Here is a 16,534-nt window from a genome sequence, read left to right as displayed (position 1 = left end):
GCGCTTCTGATTGGATAGTGGGCCGAGGCTCTTGGACCAATTAAAGGAAGGTTTGCTCGGTCCCCGTTTCCGCACGAGCACCGCCCCCTTCAGCCACCACCCACCACCGGTGACAGTACCTCGGCGCCATCTACTGGCCTGGCGGACTGCTGTTCTTGGCCAAGCTCTTGACCTTTTGTTTACTGGACGAACTGGGACAAAGTTGAATTGGGACATAATCTGGGATGATTTCTGAAAAACTAAAAATCCACACCTGGAAATGGAGTAGAGCGGGAAAGGCACTAGCTTGACAGTCAAAAAACATAGTATTTAGACGTATTTCTGCCAGTAGTACTGGTATCACCATGTGCACGTCACTTCACCTCTCTGAAGATCATCTTCAGTTCTAATAATATACTGGCCTAGACGGCTCCAGACCTTTCACCAACAAAACTCAGTCTCTCTCTCAATCTCTCTCTCTCTCTCTCTCTCTCTCTCCCTCTCTCTCTCTCTCTCTCTCTCCCCTCCTCTCTTTCATTCAGTACCTACACATAGAGGGTATTTTCAAAGAATGTCAAATTGTATTTAGTATGTAAAAGTATGTTTTACCCACGTTTATTAATCTCCAATAATAACAGCTAACATTTATTGAGTACTGTGTGCAAGCATTTTATCTGCAGTATCTTACTCAGTCTTGCAAAAACCATCCTATAAGATAGGAGATATTATTATTCCCATTTTATAGATGAGGAAATGGAGTCCCCAAGAAATTAAGCAATGCCCAGTTTAACCCAGTAAGGCTGTATTAGAAACCAACCAAATTCCTGAATCCACCCTTTAATGCCTCTGCCAGGCCATGATTAGTCAGAGCAGAGATGGCCAGTGACAGCAAAGGTAGCCAGAACACCAGGTGGGATGAGTCCCACAGAAGGCCAAGAGCCTGGTTGGTGATGACAGTGTTATCCTAGGGAAGACATTTCCACTTACTGCCTGAAAGGAAACCCTTGGGCTAAATTCTCTCAGATCCCTCACAGTTGCAATGAAATGGAGCCAGGAGAAACCTGCTCGATTTTCCAGAATACAAGATTTCTTTGACTCTTATGTACAGAGTCTGACATAACATTTATTTGTTCATTGAACAAATGTTTATTGAGTACCACGAGGTGAAAACACACAAAACAATAAAATCAAGACTAGCATTGGGCCTTGAAAGCATTGGGCTTTCTCATAATTCTCCTTTTCACCCTCCTGCCCACAAATTCCACAAGTGGCAGGATCTCTACTCACCCATCTCCCTCAACACTGGAGATAACATAACTCTCTTCTTGTTCAATTACAAGAACAGTTCATCAACCGTCAAGATATTACCCAAACCAATGCTTCTGGAAAAGTCTTGGAAATGAACAGGCAGCCACAGGGTCAGAGACAAAGCATCTATGCTGCTGCAAACACCAGTAAGGACAAATCATCTATTAAACTGGATACATTTCCTAACCTACTCTTGCATAGATTATTTTGAAAGGTTTTAGAGATTCCCCCTAAGTGGAAACCTTTGCGGAGCACACATTCCTCCTGGAGTTTGCTTTGCCTGCCCACTCCCCGCCCCGCCCCCGTATCCTAAAGGAAGGTTTTTTTTTAAATTCTTCCTTTCCAATCCCTCTACCCACAACCCATCACAGCCTTCCACCTGCCCTAAGGTGTGGTGACAGCCATTATTCCCAGCCTTTTTTATATCTTAACTCTCTTTCTCACCACTAGGTCTCTATCCTCTGTCTACACACAGGATCAAAATTAATTGCCCTCCCCTAAAAACTTCTCAAGGCCCAGTTGTAATCTTGAGATGCTGCCTCCAAACTTTCTTTCTCGATAGCACCAAACTGCTCCAGTTAGTGCCTTTGCACTCCTACTTTCTTAACAGCCAGTAGCTCTCTCCAGAGGCCTGCCACCCCTCCTTCTCTCCCTCCCTCCCATGAAAAGCCACCACTGCAGCACTGAAGGCCTAGCACTCACCCTCTGTAGTCTTTCCTCCCTTGGCCTCTGGGTCCTCACTCTCCAGGTCCTCCTTCCTGCCCTCATTCCTCTTCCTCCCCCTCAGAGTCCCTAAACCTAGGGGGCCCCCAAGGGCTTCATCCTGAGTCCACCTTCCTCAGGAGGTAACATAAGTGAGTGAAGAAGATCAAGTGTGGGCTGTGGCTCTCACTGTGAGCAACACAGGAAAGCAGACTTGCTAATTCACTTGATAAATAAGACTTGACTGTAGAGAGTAGAGACTGCATGTCAGACACTGTTCTAGGCTCAATGGAAACAGGGACAAACAAGACAGCAAGGTCCTTGCCTGCATGGAGTTTCACAGCCTAGGGAAGGTGTACAATGAACAAGTGAAAAATCAATTAACAAGCAAGATTCAATTATGAAAAATAAAATAAAATTTATTTGAGACAGGAAGGGAGGGGTCAAGGCACAGCCATTCAAGGAATAACACAGTAATTAACACCAAGGTGGTGGAAAATTCAACCCCCAACAGGTCTTGAGGCCAGATGGAAGAGATTTAATTTCCAATAGACCTTGAACTTCATTATACACTCATGGTAATATATTATTAGCATGGTGAATGTTAGTGGCGCCATTGACAGATCCGAAGCTGACCATAAAATGTCAAAAAGTGGGCGGTTGCCCAATTCCTGGGAATCCCAGCCCCTTCCCCAAAAGTTGGAATAATCCTCCCACTTGTTAGCTTATGAAGCTACCAAGCCCATAAAAACTAACAACCCCACACCTTGTTGCCTTTCTCCTGCCTTCTGAAATAGGCTGCACTCTATGGAGTGTGTATGTCTCTAAATAAATCTACCTTTACTCAACTGTGGCTTGAACTTGAGTTCTTTCCTGTGTGAAGCCAAGGTGGGGCACGTCTCAGGGACGCAACTGAGACCTGGGACATGGCCATCCTCTGGCCCCCACATTTGTTTTCCTATATCACAGTGATATGATAGAAAAATATAAATACTATGCAACCCAGAGAAACCTTACTTCCTGGGCCAAATTTGGCTCACAGTCCACTAGATTGCAAACTGTGTTCTAAGGCTCAACTATTCAAAGTACAGTCCAGGGACCAGGAGCTTGTTAGAAATGCAGAGTCCTTCCCCCAACCCCAGATCTCTGGATCACAATCTGAATTTCAACAAGATCCCCCGTCCTCAGGGGACATGTTTGATACAAAGGTCTTCAGACCCAATTCCTCTCCTGAGGACATTTCAGTCTTTGTCTCTTGCTGGAAGACTTGACCTGCAATTCTCATGCATCATTCACATTCATTATGCTGCAAAGCCAAGTGCAGCCCACCCTCCAGCTTGTAAGACTCACATCTCATCCCACCCTCTCTGACACAGCTCCTACGGGCACAACCATCTCCCATTCAGGTGTTGAGATGGCACCTGGGAAGTCACTGCCCCTGGGAAGACTTCACCTGCCCTCTCACCTGCTTCTGTTAGAGCAGGCAGATAGCTAGATATGAGTAGAGAAAGGGAGACACGGACCCAATGGCAGGAATTGGGCAGAAAGGAGGGGCACAAGCCAAATGCAGGAAACCACACATCCTGTAAGCACCAGGGGTCCCTGGGCAGAGAAAGAAAAGCAGGAACCTTTGGGCTGTTAAGGGATCACACATTTTGGGGTGATGAGTGGCCTGGAGAGGAACAAAGGAAGATGAGAAAAGGTAGGAATTTCCAGTGTCCAAATGTAACCTTTTGCTCATTATGCCCTCATTTCAATAAAATTAGCTTTGCAGGTCAAAAGTACCCATCATGCACTGACAACATGACGCTTTTGATCCAGACAAAAATCCTTCCTCCCTTTGGGAAGGTGGAGTCGAGATGATAATCAGGAAACACGACGCCAAACCCTTCCCTCCCCAATGAATGTTCTGCCCATTCATTTTTACACCCTATGTAACTAATTTGCCAAAGAAACTCAGAGCTCCCACTCACCTGAGCCTGCCCGCTCTCCCCTTAAGAGTGTACTATCCATCCTTTAATAAATCCTCACTTCACTTTTTTTAACCTCTTAGTCTAGTCTCTGAATTCTTTCTGGGATGGGACAAGAACCTGGAACACAGGTTGCATCCACCAGCATCACTTCCAGTGTTAATTGCTCCTCTCTCACTACTCCTGGCACAGGGGTCTCCACGTAGTGCCTGGAATGGCCAGGCTGGTGACATAAGGAGAAAGTCCCGTGGAAAGTGGTGGGCATGGACCCAGTATTGCCACATTGGTTTCCCAAGAGAAGCCAGAAGTCTGGATTTTTATTAAGAAATCTCCCATATTAAAAGGTTGGTAAATAATTTTTAAAAACATAAACACTGTGCCAGCCAAATAAAACGTATCTGTAGACCACCAGTTTGCAACTGTAACCAAGTAGGACCTTGTGGGGCCTTCCAGGGTCACATTCTTCCTCTGTACCTTCTGCCACATCTCCTCTCTGAAGCACCCAGATAATAGTATCTCATGTATATTTCCTGAGTTTTTCAGATGTTAAAAACCACCACCAAAGGGAAGAAATTAACTGCTTGATGATTGAGAGCCCATGGCCTCCAGACCTTCTGGTGCCTAAGGGTTGATAGTGTTGACCGCCCTGTTCCCTCAGCATCAACCAATCAGAGAATTATGCATGAGCTGATCACGTACCTGTGACCCCCTCCCTTAGCTGGCCTTAAATATGCTTTGCTGAAACCCTTTGTGGAGTTCGGGGTTTCTTGGGCACAAGCCACCCCATCCTCCTTGCTCGGCCCTGCAATAAATCTTTCTCTGCTCCAAACTCTGATGTTTCAGTTTGTTTGGCCTTGCAGTGCAGCAGGCACATGAACTTGCCTTCGGTAACACAACTTTCGAGGCCTCGTCTACTCGTGACCTTGCATCAGAGGCTGCGGGCTCTTCGAAGGTAAGTACCTTGTCATGTTCATCTTTGTATTGCTGGCACGTACTACTAAACTTCCGTTAGTAAAGGGACAAACCAAATTAATAGCGCTCCTTTTATGTAGAATGTAATATTATGATGCCCTTAGCCAAAGGCTCAGGTTTAGAATCCAGCGGCCTGGGCCTGGGCCTGGGCCATTTCTTCTGCTGCTTCCCAGAGACCGCCTGCCCAGAATCACAGATTCATATTATTACCTAAGTCAGGGTCTGCAAGTGCTGCCTTTTTGGGGGGATTTCTGCCCCCAAACTCGCCCACCAGCTCACCTAGGACTCTCTAAAGTGTGCAGCTCAGGGGTTTGACCCCTGGGGGACAGAAGCCCAGCGAGGCCCCAGTGTCCCACTGGAGAATGTGCCCACACATCTATATGGATGGATTTCTGAGAGCAGACAAGGACCAGGACAGACAGCACAAGCTCTAAACATCAGAGCAGGGTGGGGAGGACCCCCAGACCCTGGGAGGGGTCCCACTGGGGGAAGCCGGTCCCTCCATCTGCAGCTGTGAGGAGCCCCACGTGGACCCAGGGTGAGCAGGTGGTCCACACTGTCCAGTCCGCTGCAGGGGGAGGAGAGAGGCCAGGTCTCCAGCACGCTGAAAAGAGAGTCTGGGGCTCCTGTGGATAAAAACAGAAACAAAGAACAAAATCCAGGCCCGAATTTTGGCTTGTATTTTCCACTAGAGGGCAGCTTAAACTTTCAAAAGAAAATAAATCTTTGGCACTTGGTAAACCACTGAGAAGTCCTTTCAGCAAGTCTCTTCTAGAGCCTCTGGGCCCTGCACAAAGCTCTGGGGATTAAAACAGAACAAGTAGACCTAGCTCTTACCCATGGAGCTCACCAGCTGGTAGGGGAGACACACAGTAAACAGAGAATATCCACTGAATGTAGTCAGACCTGGAATTAATGCCTCCAAGGAGAGAGACTCCGAGGCAAGGCCCTATTTGTAGGGGAGGCTGTGGGAAGACCTCACAGAGGAGAGGGTGTTGGGCTAAAACCTTCAGGATAAGACAGACGCAGAAGGTGGGAGGTGGCGGGAGATTCAGGAAGAAGGGGGAATCTAGGAAGGAGAGTGGGGTGATCCAAGAAGAGGGGTGCCCCAGCTCCGAAGCCCTAAGGCAGGAGAGTTTGGTGTGTTCCAGAAACAGGTAAAAGTCCTTGAGGCTTCAGCACAGAGTGTGAGAGGGGCAGTGGCCAGAGATGAGGCTGCCGGAGTAACAGGGCCATCCTTTGTGAAAAGTTCAGATTTCATTCGACACGTTGATGAGATGTGATTGATGGGCTTCAAGGAGGAAGATGTGATTTGGCTCACGCTCTTGCAAGAGCATTCCGGCTGCTGTGTGGAGAAAGCTTTGCGGATAAACATTTGAATGTTTTCTACTTTTTAGCTATTATGAATAATGCTGCTATGAACATTCATGTACAAGTTTTTGTGTAGACTAATATTTTCACTTCTCTTGAGTGTATACCTAAGAGTGGACTTGCTAGATCATATTGTAACTCTGTGTTTAACCATTTCAGGAGATGACAGACTGTTTTCAAAGTGACTGCACTATTTTCTGTTCCTACCAGCAGTGTGACAGGATTTTATTTGCTCCCAGTCCTTGCTAACCTGTGTTATTGTCTATCTTTTTTACTGTAGCCATTCTGATAAGTATAAAGTGATATCTCATTGTGGTTTGGATTTGCATTTCCCTGGTGACTAATGCTGTTGAGGAGATTTCCATGTGCTTTTGGCTATTTTTATATGCTTCTTAAAGAAGTAAGTATTCAAGTCCTCTGCCCATTAAAAAAATTTTTTTATTTTTTTATTTATAATTTTGTATTAGTTTCTGGTGTACAGTATGGTGATTCACATTTTCTTTTTCATATTCTTTTTCCTTACAGGTTACTACAAGCTATATAGTTCCCTGTGCTATACGATAGGGAATATAGTTCCCTGTGCTATACAGTAGGACCTTGTTGTTTATCTATTCCGTACATGATCGTTTGTATCAGCCAATCCCAAACTCCTAATTTATCCTTTCCTCCCCCTTCCCCACCCTATAACCGTAAGTTTGTTTTCTGTCTGTGAGTCTCTTTCTGTTTTGTGAGTAAGTGCATTTCTGTCATTTTTTTTAGGTTCCACATGTAAGTGATATGACATGATTTTGTCTTTCTCTGACTGACTTCACTTAGTATGATAATCACTGGGTCCATCCATGTTGCTGCAAATGACATTATTTCATTTCTTTTTTATGGCTGAGTAGTGTTCCACTATATTTATACCACATTTTTCTATATCTGTTCATCTGTCAATGGACATTTAGATTCTTTCCATATCTTGGCTATTGTAAAAAGCACTGTTATGAACACTGGAGTGCATGTATCTTTTCAAATTATAGTTTTTTCTGGATATATGCCCAGGAGTGGGATTCCTGGATCACATGGTAACTCTATTTTTAGTTTTTTAAGGAACCTCCATACTGTTCTCCATAGTGGCTGCACCCATTTTCATTCCCACCAGCAGTGTAAGAAGATTCCCTTTTCTTCACACCCTCTCCAGTATTTATTATTTGTGGACTTTTGAATGATGGCCATTCTGCCTGGTGTGAGGAGATACCTCATTGTAGTTTTGATTTGCATTTCTCTGATAATTAGCAATATTGGGCATTTTTCATGTGCCTGTTGGACTTAAAAATGGCCATTTGTATGTCTTCATGGGAGAATTGCTTGTTTAGGTCTTCTGCCCATTTTTGGATTGGGTTGTTTATTTCTTTTATTATTAAGTTGCATGAGCTGTTTATATATTCTGGAAATTAAGCCTTTGTCAGACTCATCTTTTGCAAATATTTTCTCTCACCCTGTAAGTTATCATTTCATTTTGCTTATGGTTTCCTTTGTTATGCAAAAGCTTATAAGTTTAATTAGGTCCATTTTTTTTTTATTTCGATTGCCTGATTAGACTGCCCTAGGAGAACATTGCTAAGATTTATGTTCAGTAGTATTTTGCCTATATTTTCTTCTAATAGTTTATAATGTCTTATCTTATGTTTAAGTCTTTAAGCCATTTTGAGTTTATTTTTGTGTATGGTGTTGTTGCCGGTGGATGTAGCCAGTGTTCCAGGTTCTTGTCTCGTCCTAGAAAGAATTCAGAAACAAGACATAGTGGTTAAAAAAAAGTAAAGTGAGAATTTATTAAAAGATGGATAGTACACTCTCAAGGGGAGAGCGGGCAGGCTCAGGTGAGTGGCTGCCCTATGTTTCTTTGGCAAGTTAGCTACATAGGGTGTAAAAATGAATGGGCAGAACATTCATTGGGGAGGGAAGGGTTTGGGGTCATATTCCCTGATTATCATCCCAACTCCACCCTCCCAAAGGGAGGAAGGATTTTTGTCCTTATTTAGTCTGGATCAGAAGTGTCATGGTGTCGGTGCATGATGGGTACTTTTGATCTGCAAGGCTAATTTTATTGAAATGAGGGCAAAATGAGCAAAAGGTTACATTTGGACACTGGAAATTCCTGCCTTTTCTCACCTTTCTTTGTTGGTCTCCAGGCCACTTATCACCCCTAAAAGTTGTGACCACTTATCAGGCCAAAGTTTCCTGCTTTTCTTTCTCTGCTCCGGTACTCCTGGTGCTTACATGATGTATAGTTTCCTGCATTTGGCTTGTGCCCCTCCTTTCTGCCCAATTCCTGCCATTTGGTCTGTGTCTCCCTTTCTCTGCTCATATCTAGCTATCTGCCTGCTCTAACAGTGTGAGGGAGTGTTCTAACTTCATTGATTTAAATGCAGCTGTCCAGCTTTCCCAACACCACTTGCTGAAGAGACTGTCTTTACTCCATTGTATGTTCTTGCCTCCTTTGTCAAAGATTGATCCAAAGTCTGTGGGTTTATTTCTGGCTCTCTATTCTGTTCCATTGATCCCTATGTCTATTTTTATGTCTGTTTTTGTACCAATACCATGCTGGGTGTTTTTTGGTCTGTCTGTGCATCTCTCTCTCTCCCTCCCTCCCTCCTTTTTTCTCTCTTCCACCATGTCATCCAGATTCCTGTTTTGATGGTGCCCTGACCCCAACCCCCAAGATGGCCCACCCATCCACAATCCAGAGGAAACCAGCGCCTGGGATCTGGTCACCGAGAAAGAACCCAAGATTCAAATATCATATTTCTCTTGCAGTTTGGAGGCTCTTTCAGTCATCCTGCATTAGGTGTCTGCGTTTTGCCCTGCCTGTTATCTTCGTTCTTTCCTTATTTATTCATCCAGATAGAACAATTTCGAGAACACTTGTTTCCATTGTCTGCATCATTTTAGTCTGTTTTTTTTTTTTTTATTAAAGATGTGCCTAGCCCCATCAGTGTCTTATTTGAAGAGGTGGTTTTGTTTCTATGGCAACTGAAAGGTCTATTGTAATCAAATAATTGAGCCCCATTAAATTGCAATCTTCTCACTCCCACTGCACTTTGCTCTGACTTTTATGCTGTATTGTGCTGCTTTTCTTCTTCTTCCTCAATCAGTCAATTGGCATTCATTTTGCCGTGATGGGCAGAGGCCACTCAAAATGCCACTCTAGATGGCTACAATAGGCATTAAAAAAATTATGTCTACCTCAAATGCCAAAGTCCAAATGCACATGCGCAATTGCTCTTTCAAAAGAGCAAAAACCTCAAAGAACATTCTCGTGTCATAACTGCCTTTGATTTATATTTATATATCTGACTCCAAATTGGAGAAGGTCTTTCTCATTCCATAATAATGAGGATTCTAATAAGCTACCCTATATGGAATACATGCTATGTACGGGGCACTGTGCTGTAAATGTGTTGTGTTGTATTATTATTTTAGTTGTAGTTTAATTTTTTGAATAAATAATAAACTACAAGCTTCCAAATTTTAAAAGTGTGGTGCATTTTCAGTAAAAAATTTCCTCTGCTCCCTGCATCCTGCACTCACCTAGTTCACTTCCGTACAAAGAGCTGTTATTTTTTTATGCTCCCAGAGATAAGCTCCTATGTATGTGTATATAACTTGCACCTTGATGTTTTCATTTAATATCTCTCAGAAATCTTTCCATAAGTTGTTAAACCTAATTTTGTGTGCCCAATGCACAGCGAGGCCAAACAAACAAAATTGTCAGAGTTTGGAGGGGAGAAAGGTCTATAGCAAGGGTCAAAAAGGAGACTGGACAGCTTATGTTCAAAAGACCCAAACTCTCTGATGAGTCTCAGGACAATCTTCATAGGCAAAATGTGGGGTGGGGGGAGATCTGTAGGGCGTGTGACCTCCCTCTGATTGGTTAGTGGTGAGGTGACGGGTGGTGTCCCAGGAATCTCAGTGATCCGTCTTCAGGTCCCACCCAGTTTGGGGCTTCAGTGCTTGGACTTGAATTCAAGTCCTCCACTCCCTCACCAACACCATTTTCTATGTTTTGGATTATAGCCATCCTAGTAGGTGTGACGTGGTATCTCATTGTGGCTTAATTTGTATTTCCCTAATGACTAAGGATGCTGAGCATCTTTGCATGAGCTCATTGGCCATTTATGTATCTGTTCAGGTTCTTTGCCCATTCTTAAATTGGGTTGTTTGTCTTTTGTTGTTGAGTTGTATGAGTTTTTATATATTCTTTATATTTAATCCTTAACAGATAAATGATTTCCAAACAATTTCTCCCATTCTGTAGGGAGAATCTGTTGTCTTTTCACTTTGTTGATGCACAAATGCTTTTAATTTTGATGAAGTCCAATTTACTTTTTCTTCTGTTGCTCATGTTTTTGCTGTCATATGTAAGAATCCATTGCCAAATCTGAGGTCATGAAGGTCCTAAAATCGTTTCCTCTGTTTTCTTCTCTGTCCAAGAAATCTCATTGTGCATGACACCAAATGTAAATGACACTGCATGTCTGTCTCCTCCCCAGGCCCCTCCTCTGTTGACTGCATAGATCTGGGTTCAGCAGCTTACTTGTCTCTCTACTTGGCAGTCTCGACGTACCCCAAATTGAGCATGTCCAAGATCAAACTCGTGATCTCCTCACCCTGCCCTCAGAAAGCTGATCCTTTTCCAGTGTTCAGTATCTCAACAAATGGCATCTATGTCTTTCCATTCAAGTGTAGAAACCAAAGTCTAGGAGTCATTCTTTTCATCTCCCTCTTCCTGAACCCCAGTATCCAATCCACCTTTGAGTACTGCCAACTCCACCTCCTACTCTCCATTGTCACTGCCGTTTTCCTGGTCCAAGCCACTACCATCTCTCACCTGGACCATTGCAATGGCTTTCTAACTACTATCCCTCCATCCACTCTGTGCTCACCCCAAATCTATTCTTCACAATACAATCAGATCATCTTCTCAATATGCAAGTGTGATGTTATTCCCTCTTTAAAATTCTTCAAAGGTTTTTTATAATGCTTTTTGGATATAGATCCAAATCATCTCGGACTTCTCTCCCCCTGACCTCTTTGCTCTCTGTATTTTAGCCACACCGACCATCCTCAGTTGCACACATACACCAAGTCTTTCCTCACATCAGGGTGTTGCACAGGCTATTCTCTGGGCAGGAAGACTGTATCAGTGAGAGTTCTGGCAGGAAAAAAGTGGTAACATTCAAAAAGGGTAACTGTCTTAGTCCATTCAGGCTGCTATAACTGAATACCATAGATTGGGTGGTTTGTAGACAACAGAAACTTATTTCTTACAATTCTAGAGCCTGGAAAGTCCAAGAACAAGGTCCTGGCAGATTCCGTATATTGTGAGAGGCTACTCCCTGATTCACAGAAAGCTGCCTTTTCACTGTGTCATCAAATGGTGGAGAGACAAGGGATCATCCCCCCGGGGTGTCTTTTGTAAGGGCACTAATCCCATCCACGAGGGCTCACTACTCACCTCCCAAACGCCCCACTTTCAATACCATCACAGTGAGAATTAGAACGCGTGAATTTGTGGGAGATACAAACATTCAGTCTATAGCAGTGACTTAAAGAGTTTAACAGGACTTCTTGAAAAGTTGCTAGCTGGGCTAAGGGAAACACCACCCAGGGACTAGCAACAGTTGCAATCACAGCCAGGCCTAAGGAGGTGAGAGGAAGGAGCAGGTCCTGGGAACTGGCGAGCTGGTGGTGGAAGATGAAGGGCCTCTCAACAAAAGCAGATTCTCCAAGAAGCAGATGCCAAGGTGAGATTAAACATGCTAGGATTTTATTAGGGAAAAACCCTTATGAGCGAAAACAGGGAGGGAACTCAGGCTGGGAGAACCATCAGACATGATGCAAGTCTGACTCCAAATGAAGACTAGAGGGAAGGAAGGATGGGTAGGAGCATCCTTAACTGCTGAGCAGACTAAGTTTTGTCAAGGTAGTCGGGAGTCCTTCAGCCAAAATTGGCCACCAGAGGAGTCCCATGTCTCCCAGGAATGCCTTAGTATGCCTATTGCATGGTCATTGGCTGGGAGCAGCCCACGCAAGACATGGCCTCAGAGCAATGCAAGGATGGATGTCAGAGCACAGCAGCTAAGGTTCTCAGTTAATTATGCTTCCTAGGAAGCACAACTTCTTTATGCAGTCATCTGCCGATGGACATTTAGGGTGTTTCCATGTCTTGGCTATTGTATCATTTTGAATTAGAGTTTCCTCCAGATACATGCCCAGGAGTGAAATCCTGTATCATATAGTAACTTTATTTTTAGCTTTTAAAGGAATTTCCATACTGTTTTCCACAGTGGCTACTCCAAACTACATTCCCACCAACAGAGTAGGAGGTTTCCCTTTTCTCCATAGCCTCTCCAGCATTTATCATTTGTGGATTTTTGAATGATGGCCATTCTGACTGGTGTGAGGTGATACCTCATTGTAGTTTCGATTTGCATTTCTCTGATAATTAGCGATATTGAGCATTTTTTCATGTGCCTGTTGGCCATTTGTATTTCTTCTTTGGAGAATTGCTTGTTTAGGTCTTTTGCTTATTTTTGGATTGGGTTTTTTTTTTTTTTTTGATCCTAAGTTACATGAGCTGTTTATATATTCTGGAAATTAAGCCCTTGTCAGTCCCATCATTTGCAAATATTTTCTCCCATTCCATAGGTTGTCATTTTGTTTTGCTTATGATTTTCTTTGCTGTGCAAGAGCTTTTAAGTTTAATTAGGTCCCAAATGCTGGTAGGAATGAAAAGGTTGCTTTAATTAGGAAGCTGGCTACCTGGGGAGAGGGCAAACTTGTGTCCCAGAACTGACTTCGAAGATTCTACTTGGCCATTACAGTTTTTAAAGGGAAAATGGGAAGTGATCTCAGTTTAATCACTGAGATAGAGGATCAGATTCATAGCCCATCTCCCACTGCCAGCAGGCTTGTCAGCAGCTTGAGATCTTTCTTTAGATGCTGTCTCATTCACGTGCTTGTTCATGAGATTACTGAACGGGAAGCTGAGGAAAAGATTTAGTCATTCATTAATTATGTCTTCACTTCTTTCTTTCTTTCTTTCTTTCTTTCTTTCTTTCTTTCTTTCTTTCTTTCTTTCTTTCTTTTTTTTTATTTATTTAAGGGAAGAACCAATAGGTTAGACAAAGTATTATGTTATCAAAAGATATGAAAGGTGTGCTTGGGCCACAGGTTAGTTAAAACATAGTTTTGCTAAAGTGACAAGACAAAAAGGGCCTCCTGTAGAGAGCTCTTTTCTGTAAAGAGCTCTTTCTTACAAAAAGCTGCTTACAAATCCCTACTGTCAGACATCATGCCATTGCTTTGGGATCATGGGTAAAGGTCCATCTTCCATAAGTTCTTCACGCTGATATAAGGTGCTGAATTCTCAGAGTAGAAGATGGTGACGCAGGTCTGCAGCATCTCTTTGCTGACAATTTTAATTGCCCACTTACACATACGGGTAGAGCAAGCTACAATTATTTTCAAGCCCACAAAGATACAGATTATTAGCAAGAGTATTAATCCCGTTGTCTTAAAGCCAGTCCTGGGAATTGTGCTGGCCATAGATTCAGTCCTGCCTGCTCAAGATGGAGCAGCTTATGTCATGGCTGCAGTCTGGTCACTATGAAGTTTTTCCCTCTGGTGACAATTTTAGTGTCTGTAAAACAGCTCAGGAATGTGCATCAGACACTGAGAGACTCTGTGACTCTATTGTCCTAATCATTAACTGCTTGAGCCTGCTCTTTTATGACTCAGGGAGGCCTGAGAGACTTCAGCCTTCCTACAAACAAGAGGCAGGGGACAGGGAGGGGCCTCCGTACTTGGGGAGTCCCACAGGGTTCTGCTCAGTCTCGGTATGTACGTGACAGAAATGCCTCCTGTACTAGGTTGCCTAAGCCCATTATACCCCACAAAGGGAGACAGTCACAAACATTTCCCTAGGCCACTGTCACCCCCTTCTCCTTCTTTGCCACAAGGAAACTTGAGAGCCATCTAAGAAACAAGTGAAACAAGTTACTGCAAGTATTGTTAAAATGCTGTCTATGGAACTGTCATCTAGGGCTTTGTTAAAGTGTGGTCCCTCGACCAGCAATAGGAGGTTTATCTGGGGGCTTACTAGAAATGGAGACTCTCAGGCTCCACCCCAGACTTGGTGAATTCCAGGATTTTAACAAGACATCCATGTGATTTGTATGTTTAATAAAGCTTGAAAATCACTGGTCCAGAGGATGTGTAGGAAGATAAAAATAATTGACAAAAATGGTCTTGTGACCCCCATTTCCTGTGGAGGTATCCAATGTAAGGCTTAAAATCATTGTGACTCAAGTTTATGTAATTTTACCAAATTTGCATATACTATCCTATCAATCCGTTTTATTTCTTGATAAGGCTCAACCTTTTTGAGTTTTCCAATAGCAAGTATTCCACTGCTTTTGTGTATATAATTAAAGACAGTAAGTCTTGAAAAAATAGAACTTGTTTACAAAACATGGGAAACACATTTCACATTACATTTATAAAAACACACCAGACAAATGTGCTCCTTTCTAACGCAAGAGATTATATACTTGATGGCCAGGAGCTAGTCACTCTGTTTCTGCATTTAGCTCTCTCTGCTGAAGGAAAATGGATTTAAGTCACAGCCTAAGATTTTACTACATCAGAAGACACTTCTGACCTAAGGCTAAATGCTGCAGGGAGTGGTAAACTGTACAATCCACCTCGAGGTCTTGGAGGCTTGGACCCAGTTTTGTTAGTACCCTGCAGGGTGATGTGGGAGAGGGAACAGCAGTAAGAGATCTATCCCAGGCCACTTACAAATCACGTATTTTGAATTACCACAAGCCAGGAAACGTATGCCTTTAATCAAAACTAGGGCAGGTCACTCAAGTGTGCAGCAAATGAGTAGATACTGGTAAGTTGAATCAGTGTCTGCTGTCCGTCCCCAGGGCCTCCCCACGGGACCCACCCTGGCAAACAGGAAGGCCTCCTCAGATCTTGTCACCTAGCACCTTTCATTTATAGTATGTGGTCCCATCATCAGAGACATTTTTGGAGGAATCCTTTCAACTGCATCCTACTTGAACTTCGTTCCTTGGATTCCCAATGAGAAAGAGAGAGAGAGCAAATGTAGTGGAAGAGCCCTCTGAGATCTAGACATAGTATAAATCCCCTCTCAGTGACGATGATGGTCCATTCATTCCCCACGGTCTGTGCATCTCTCAGTGGCTCCAGGAGTGGCACACGGGCTGTACTTTGACCCCTCACCATTGTCCTTTAAAACACTTTACAATGTCTGATCAAGTCAGACACCTCCTTTAGCTACACTGATACAGTTATATCAGCCTGCAACCTAGTCAGGGCCCCTAAGGGACAGGTGGTTCATTAACCTGATGGCTCCCGACCTCATGGCTAGAGAAACAGCCAGAATCATGTGTTTCTAGGCAAAGAAACAATCACCGGGACCACAAGAATTGCTCATTTCCTAAGTGGAGACAGGAAAAGGAGGGCAGGAATGTCCTAACACAGAGAGCACTTCAGAGAGAAAATGGGCCACCCACTTCTATCACCTTCCTGTACGAGTCCCCGAGAACTAGAATTTAACGCCATTCAGTACCAGGCCTGCACCAGGCTTAGTGCTTCCATCCAAGGTCAGTTCTGAAAAAAGGCATTGTAGCTTCCTCCTTGGTCTCCCTCAGGTCACTCACTCTAAGGAAGCCAGATGCTATGTCGTAAGGACACTCAAGCTGCCCCTGGAAAGGCCCGCAAGGAGATGAATGGAGGCCTCCAGGTAACAGCCATGTGAATGAGCTTGGAAGCCAGCCCCACATAAACCTTCATATGACTGCAACCCCAGCCAAAATCTTGATTGCAGGCTCAAGAGATGACCTGAACCAGAGCTAAGCTGCTCCCAAATCGCTGATCCAGAGAACTGTGAGGTAAATGTTTTAAGACACTGAGTTTGGAGGTAATTTGTTACATAATAGATAAATAATACAGGTGGGTGAGACTACATGGGGCATCAGGCCTAGGAAAGCAAGTGAGTATACAGGACTGAAAGGGGGAACTGTACCTTCTCAACAAGCATTTAAAACAACTAGTGACAGTTGAACAAGTAAGTACTGTGAACATGAGACTGTCTATTAAACTCCATATGCATTCTACTAGTTCCTTTAGGAATCAAAATAGTATGGAAGGAAAAA

Source organism: Camelus bactrianus, chromosome 9 (assembly GCF_048773025.1).
Source record: "Camelus bactrianus isolate YW-2024 breed Bactrian camel chromosome 9, ASM4877302v1, whole genome shotgun sequence".
Taxonomy (NCBI): Eukaryota; Metazoa; Chordata; class Mammalia; order Artiodactyla; family Camelidae; genus Camelus; species Camelus bactrianus.
Note: the sequence above shows the minus strand (reverse complement) of the source record.